Here is a 7,446-nt window from a genome sequence, read left to right as displayed (position 1 = left end):
GAACTATTCACATCTTTGTTTCATGAGCTTATCTGTATCCATTTGCTTTCAGTATGCTACACTACAATAACAAATCACCCCAACATCTCAATGGCTACAACAAAGAAAGGTTTTTTCTCTTTCTCATTAACACTCATTGCAGCTCTGCTCCATGTGTTCACCATTCTGCTACCCAGGGGAAGGCTCAGCTTCTGTCTTGAATAAGACAGAAGAAAGAAATGATGGTGGATCTAGGAGATGCCTTTAAAACATTCGTTCAGAAGTGTCATTGTTTCCATTCACGTTTAATTGGCAAAAGTAATTCCCATGGCCAAATGTGATGTCAGTAAGATGAGAAAAGTTTCCTGCAGAGATTGTCCTTGCAAGAAGATCCAACCACAATTTTGAGATCACACAATCAGTCTCATGATTATTTTTTTCCAAAATAAATTTATATAACTTTTCACCTGTCCTGAAACTAAGTTCTTAAGGCTGACAGAAAAACTTTGAGTAGACATGACAGAAATGAGGAAATATTACAGCTGATTACAAAATACGCTGCCATGGATTTACATGTTTCCTGGTCTGGCTTCCATGTAGATGAACCTGATATTATCATATAAGTATCTTCCATAAAAGGATAGATATTTTTATTAGACTCTTCTGGTTGTAGTTCTTTTTTTAGTCTAAGATTTATATGCCTATATCAAAAGGTTTTAATGAGAGTCAGTTCACTTCCTATACTGAAATTTAATCAGTAACATGGATTAATACATGGATAAAAACACAAATAAATTTTTGTATCTTGTACCAATGGGATAAAAAGTTTTGGAAATAGGGTCAATGAAATGGCTCTCTTGTTAATGTAAATAAAGAAATTGTGATAAAAATGTTTATATTAAACCCACATTTTAATCTTAGCACTAGGCTTCTTTAGAATCATTGGCAATATTTTAAGAACAGCTCACAGTTTACTAAATACCAAAACACTGTCAGAGCAGACAGATACTGCTCCAACTATGAAGTCATCCATAGAGTCTACCAATTCATCACCCAAAGCAATCAAGACTAGCTTTAAGCCAAAGAAATGGGATCGCAATTGGCTGTTGCTAAAGTCAGAACATGACCCCAGGAGCTCACTCCCAATGCCTGAAAGCAATGTTTCCTGTCTTTAAACTCAAAAGAAGAATAACATTTATTAGTGTTTTAATTAATATCCTATCGTGTACAATAAAGTTACTTTAAAACCCCAGAATATCTTGTGTCCTTTCTCCACCTACTTCATCTCTTGTCCAAGGACAGACACTATACCCTAATCATCTATATTCTTTAGTCAAAAAGAAAAATAATACAGTAACTACATCTCAAAATATCTTCTTTCTCTTTTACTGAGGGACCACATATTATATCATGAAATGAAGAATTCAATAAGATGCTGTATATTTTCTATAGTAGATTGTGTCCTTATAAGTAATTCAAAATAGGGAAGTGTAATGTATTACTTCGAAGTGAATTCTAATTAGATGTTTTAAACCATTCTCTTTTCTATTGAAAAATGATTTATCTAGTCTTTAGAAAAATTTAAAGGAAAGTATCCACACATTCAAGAGTTGAAAATAAGATACTTGTGAAAAGTGAATGTGTTAGTCACTCAGTTGTGTCCGACTCTTTGTGAGTCCATGGACTGTAGCCCTGCAGGCTCCTCTGTCCATGGAATTCTCCAGGCAAGAATACTGGAATGGGTTGCCATTTCCTTCTCGAGGGGACCTTCAGGACCCAGGGATTGAATCCAGGTCTCCGACATTGCAGGCAGATTATTTACTGTGTGAGCCACCGGAGAAGCTCCATCTGTGAGGCAATCCTAAATATATTTGTATTTTGCTCTACAGTGTACATTTGTCTTCTCATATATTCTGTTTGCAAGGGTGGTATTTCCTTGGTGGTTCAGATGATAAAGAATCTGCCTGCCTCCAATGTGGGAGACCCGGGTTCAATCTCTGGTTCAGGAAGACCCTGTGGAGAAGGGAATGGCAACCCACTTCAGGATTTTTGCCTGAAGAATTCCATGGGCAGAAGAGCCTGTGGGCTAAAGTCCATGGACTTGGAAAGAGTCGGACACGAGTGAGTGACTAACATATTCATTCACATATTCTCTTTAAGTTTTTCAATCACTGGGAGGGTTAAAGACACTATCATTCAGAAACCTTGAGTAACTGATAGAGTGGCAAAGGGATTTTTAAAGGAAGATAATGAGATGAGAGCAGACATCAAGCTGAGGGGTTGCTCTACAACCTGAACCCCCAGAGGTTGTGATGGGTGAAAAAGGAGTCCAATGGGCAGCGTCAAGGGAGCACACCCCTAATCCTCTAGCTTCCCAAATCCCCTTGTACTGTTACCTACACCCAAGAGAGAAGCTTCAGCAAGAGATAGTTGTAATTATTGTGAAACATCAATTGACTAAACTTTTCCCAGGAGAAAATAAGAACAAAATAAATTACCAAGAGAGTACACAGGTAATCAGATAATGAGAGAGAAATGAGAAATAGCATTTACAAATCCACGGAAGGTAAATGCTGCTTTGCATTCACAAACCCCAGTTTCTACTGAAGTTAGTATTCAATGACATTTCCAGTGTGCAGACATTGGGCACAAGGAAACTCAAGATTTTATAGCAATACAGTTCCCTAAGTAACTGTTCTCTGTAATAAATTAAAGCTTTTTTTTCTTTTTTTTTTTCTTTCTAGGCCACAGTTATTTTCACTGTAACATCCTTTGACCCCTAAGAGAAAGAAGACTACACAAGGTAGATCATAGAACTCAGAGAAACAGGAAAAAAATTAATTTATGTACAATAGCAGTCAGCTAATGCTAATTTAGTATTGAATTCCAGTAATTATGGATAATGTAGCTTTTGTATAGTAGTTACTAAGGTGGGCTTCATACTATAATTTAGCATTACTTAAGAACAAAACTCAAGCAAGAACTTTTGAACAATGTGTGAAAAATGCTTAATCGTTATTAACTTTTCTTTTTGCTTGAAAATGCTCCTTTGTTCACCACATTTTTATTATTTAGAACTTATTTGTAAAATCTGAAATGTTGTAAGAGGCAAACCATTAGGGAAAATGTAAGTTAACTTTCCTAAGGCCTTGTTATTTATCTAATTATTGTAGATAACTTCAAAGAAGTTTTACAGTCTTGAGAGTGCCACTACCTTATTTAATGTATTCTTATAGCAAAAGTTTTAAAAAAAAGTCAGCATTCTTAGATGGTAAAGTTTAAATTAAAAAGTAAATTTTTGAGTGATGGCTGTGTCCACATAAAATATCTTAAGGAAAAGGTGAAATATTTATACCTTTATGAATAATTGATTCTTTTATAGCTTTTTATATCTAGAAAAAGGCCTAAGAAACCATCTGGGGCTTTAAATTTGTAGGTTTTGTTGTTGTTGAGTCTCTCAGTCATGTCCAACTCTTTGCAACCCATAGAGGTTTTGTAGACTTTATATTATTTTTTTCTCAGTTGTATTTAAATATAATTGACATATAGCATTGTTTTAAAGTGTACAAAATAATGCTTTCTAAAAATATGTATAAATAAAACTGTATATAGAGTGACATGATTATCACAAAAATGTTTAGTTAATACTTACCATCTTACATAATAACACATTTTTTATTGTGATAAGAACTTTTATGATTTACTCTTTTAGCAGCTTTCAAATATGTAAGGCAGTATTGTCAACTATAGTCACCATGCTGCCCATTTTCTTTCCAGAACTTATCTGTCTTAAAACTGGAAATGTGTACCTTTGGACCGCATTCACTCATTTCCCTCACCCCCATACCCCTTGTCTCTGGCCACCACCAATCTGTTCTTTGTTTCCATGAGTTCACTTTTTTTTAGATTCCACATATGTGAGATCATACAGTATTTGCCTTTCTCTGTCTGACTTATTTCATTTGAAGCTTTTTAAAGTATTCTATTATTTCACAATAAAAATTGAAGAGCAATAATATTATATACACATGGCTCCCCTTCACAAGAGCAATGATTCTTCCAGGGATCATGTGATGATTTTTAACTTTAGTACTTGAGAAAGATAGCAATCTGGCTGCTCTAGAAATCATTATGTTAACTGAACGAGCTTGCTATTTATTCCTGGAGTGTGACTTTTCGGGTTGCACACCGTAATGGCAAACAATTTCATCTCAGTATAAGAGAAACCTTAGATTTAGCAATGTAAAACAAAGCATCGACAGTAGCTTCCCGAAAAGAATATGTTTTTGACAAGGTGCAGCTCAGCTGGTAAAGAATCTACCTTCAATACATGCAGGAGACCTTGGGTCAGGACTATCTCCTAGAGAAGGGAATGACTACCCACTCCAGTATTCTTGCCTGGAGAATTTCATGGACAGAGAGGCTGATCTTGTCCAGCACTACAATAGGAAAGCATCAGTTCTTCAGTGCTCAGCCTTCTTTATGATCTGGCTCTCACATCCGTACACAACTACTAGAAAAACCATCAGTTCAGTTGCTAGGTCACGTCCAACTCTTTGCAACCCCATGGACAGGAACACATCAGGCTTTCCTGCCCATCACCAGCTCCTGGAGCATGCTCAAACTCATGTCCATTTAGTCGGTGATGCCATTCAACTATCTTATCCTCTGTTGTCCTCTTCTCTTCCTGCCTTCAATCTTTCCCAGCATCAGGGTCTTTTCCACTGAGTCAGTTCTTTGCATCAGGTAGCCAAAATATTGAAGCGTCAGCTTCAGCATCAGGCCTTCCAATGAATATTCAGGACTGATTTCTTTCAGGATTGACTAGATTGATCTCTTTGTAGTCCAAGGGTCTTTCAAGAGTCTTCTCCAACACCACAGTTCAAAAGCATCAATACTTAGGGGCTCAGCTTTCTTTATAGTCCAACTCTCACATCCATACATGACAACTGGAAAAACTATAGTTTGACTAGACAGCCTTTGTCGGCAAACTAATGTCTCTGCTTTTTAATATGCTGTCGAGGTTTATCATTGCTTTTCTTCCAAGTAGCAAGTGTCTTTTAATTTCATGGTTGCAGTTACTATCTGCAGTTATTTGGGAGCCCAAGAAAATAAAGTCTCTTACTATTTCCATTGTTTCTCCATCTGTTTGCCATGAAGTGATAGGACCAGATGCTATGATCTTTGTTTTCTGATTGTTGAGTTTTAAGCCAACTTTTTCACTCTCCTCTTTCACTTTCATCAAGAGCCTCTTTAGTTCCTCTTTGCTTTTTGCCCTAAGGGTAGTGTCATCTGCATATCTGAGGTTATTGATATTTCTTCCAGCAATCTTCATTCTAGCTTTTGCTTCCTCCAGCCCAGCGTTTCTCCTGATGTACTCTGCATATAAGTTAAATAAGCAGGGTGACAATATACAGCCTTGAAATACTCCTTTCCCAATTTTGAATCAGGCTGCTGTTCCATGACCAGTTCTAACTGTTGCTTCTTGACCTGCATACAGATTTCTCAGGAGGCAGATAAGGTAGTCTGGTATTTGCATCTCTTGAAGAATTTTAGACAGTTTGTTGTGATTACACAGACAAAGGCTTTGGCATAATCAATAAAGCAGAAGTAGGTGGTTTTCTAGAATGCTCTTGCTTTTTCTCTGAGCCAACAGATGTTGGTGATTTGATATCTTGTTCCTCTGTCTTTTCTAAATCCAGCTTGAACACCTGGAAGTTCATGGTTCATGTACTCTTGAAGCCTGGCTTGGAGAATATTGAGCATTACTTTGCTAGCATGTGAGATGAGTACAATTGTGCAGTAGTTTGAACATCCTTGGCCATTGCCCTTCTTTGGGCTTGGAATGAAAAATGACCTTTTCCAGTCCTGTCACCACTGCTGAGTTTTCCAACTCTGATGGCATATTGAGTGCAGCACTTTCACAGCATCATCTTTTAGGATTTGAAATAGCTCAACTGGAATTCCATCACCTCCACTAGCTTTGTTTTATAGTGATACGTCCTGAAGCCCATTTGACTTCTCATTCCAGGATGTCTGGCTCTGTGAGAGTGATCACACCATTATGGTTATCTAGGTCATGAAGATCTTTTTTGTATAGTTCTTCTGTGTATCGTTGCCACTTCTTCTTAATATCTTCCGCTTCTCTTAGGTCCATACCATTTCTGTCCTTTATCGAGCCCATCTTTGTATGAAATGTTCCTTTAGTATCTCTAATTTTCTTGAAGAGATCTCTAGTCCTTCCCATTCTGTTGTTTTCCTCTATTTCTTGCACTGATCATGGAGGAAGGCTTTCTTATCTCTCCTTGCTTTTCTTTGGAACTCTTCTTTCAAATGGGGATATCTTTCCTTTTCTCCTTTACCTTTTGCTTCTCTTCTCACGCTATTTGTAAGGCCTCCTCAGACAACCATTTTGCCTTTTGCATTTCTTTCTCTTGGGGATGGTCTTGATCCCTGCCTCCTGTACAGTGTCACAAACCTCTGTCACAGTTCTTCAGGCACTCTATCAGATCTAATCCCTTGAATCTGTTTGTCATTTCTACTGTATAATCATAAGGGATTTGATTTAGGTCATACCTGAATGGTCTGGTGGTTTACCCACTTTCTTCAACTTAAGTCTGAATTTTGCAATAAGGAGTTTATGATCTGAGCCACAGTCAGCTCCTGGTCTTGTTTTTGGTGACTGTATAGAGCTTCTCCATCTTCAACAGCAAAGAATATAATCAATCTGATTTCAGTATCTGCTGAAATCCATCTGCTGATGTCCATAAGTAAAGTCTTCTCTTGTGTTTTTGGAAAAAGGTGTTTTCTGTGACCAGTGCCTCCTCTTGGCAAAGCTCTATTAGCCTTTGCCCTGCTTCATTTTTTACTCCAAGGCCAAATTTGCCTGTTACTCCAGTCATCTCTTGATTTCCTACTTTTGCATTCAAGTCCCCTATGATGAAAAGGACATCTTTTTTGGGTGTTAGTTCTTGTAGGTCTTCATAGAACCGTTCAACTTCAGCTTATACAGTGTTACTGGTCAGGGCATAGACTTGGATTACTGTATTATTGAATGGTTTGCCTTGGAAACAAACAGAGATCATGCTGTCATTTTTGAGATTTCAAAAACCATACCTTTCACTATATGGACCTTTGTTGGCAAAATAGGTTTCTCATAGCTTTCTTCCAAGGATCAAGCATCTTTTAATTTTGTGGCTACAGTCACCATGCCCAGTGATTTTTGTAACCCAAGAAAAGAAAATCTGTCATTGCTTCCACTTTTCTTCATTCTATTTGCCATGAAGGGATGTGACAAGATGCTGTGATCTTAGTTTTTTGAATGTTGATTTTTAAACCAGTTATTTCACTCTCTTCTTTTATCTTCAAGAGGGCCTTTAGTTGCTCTTCACTTTCTGCCATTAGGTTGGTGTCATCTGCATATCTGAGGTTGTTGATGTATCTCTTGGCAATCTTGATTCCAGCTTG

This window comes from Bos indicus x Bos taurus, chromosome 17 (genome assembly GCF_003369695.1).
Source record: "Bos indicus x Bos taurus breed Angus x Brahman F1 hybrid chromosome 17, Bos_hybrid_MaternalHap_v2.0, whole genome shotgun sequence".
Classification (NCBI taxonomy): domain Eukaryota; kingdom Metazoa; phylum Chordata; class Mammalia; order Artiodactyla; family Bovidae; genus Bos; species Bos indicus x Bos taurus.
This window is presented reverse-complemented; position numbering follows the sequence as displayed.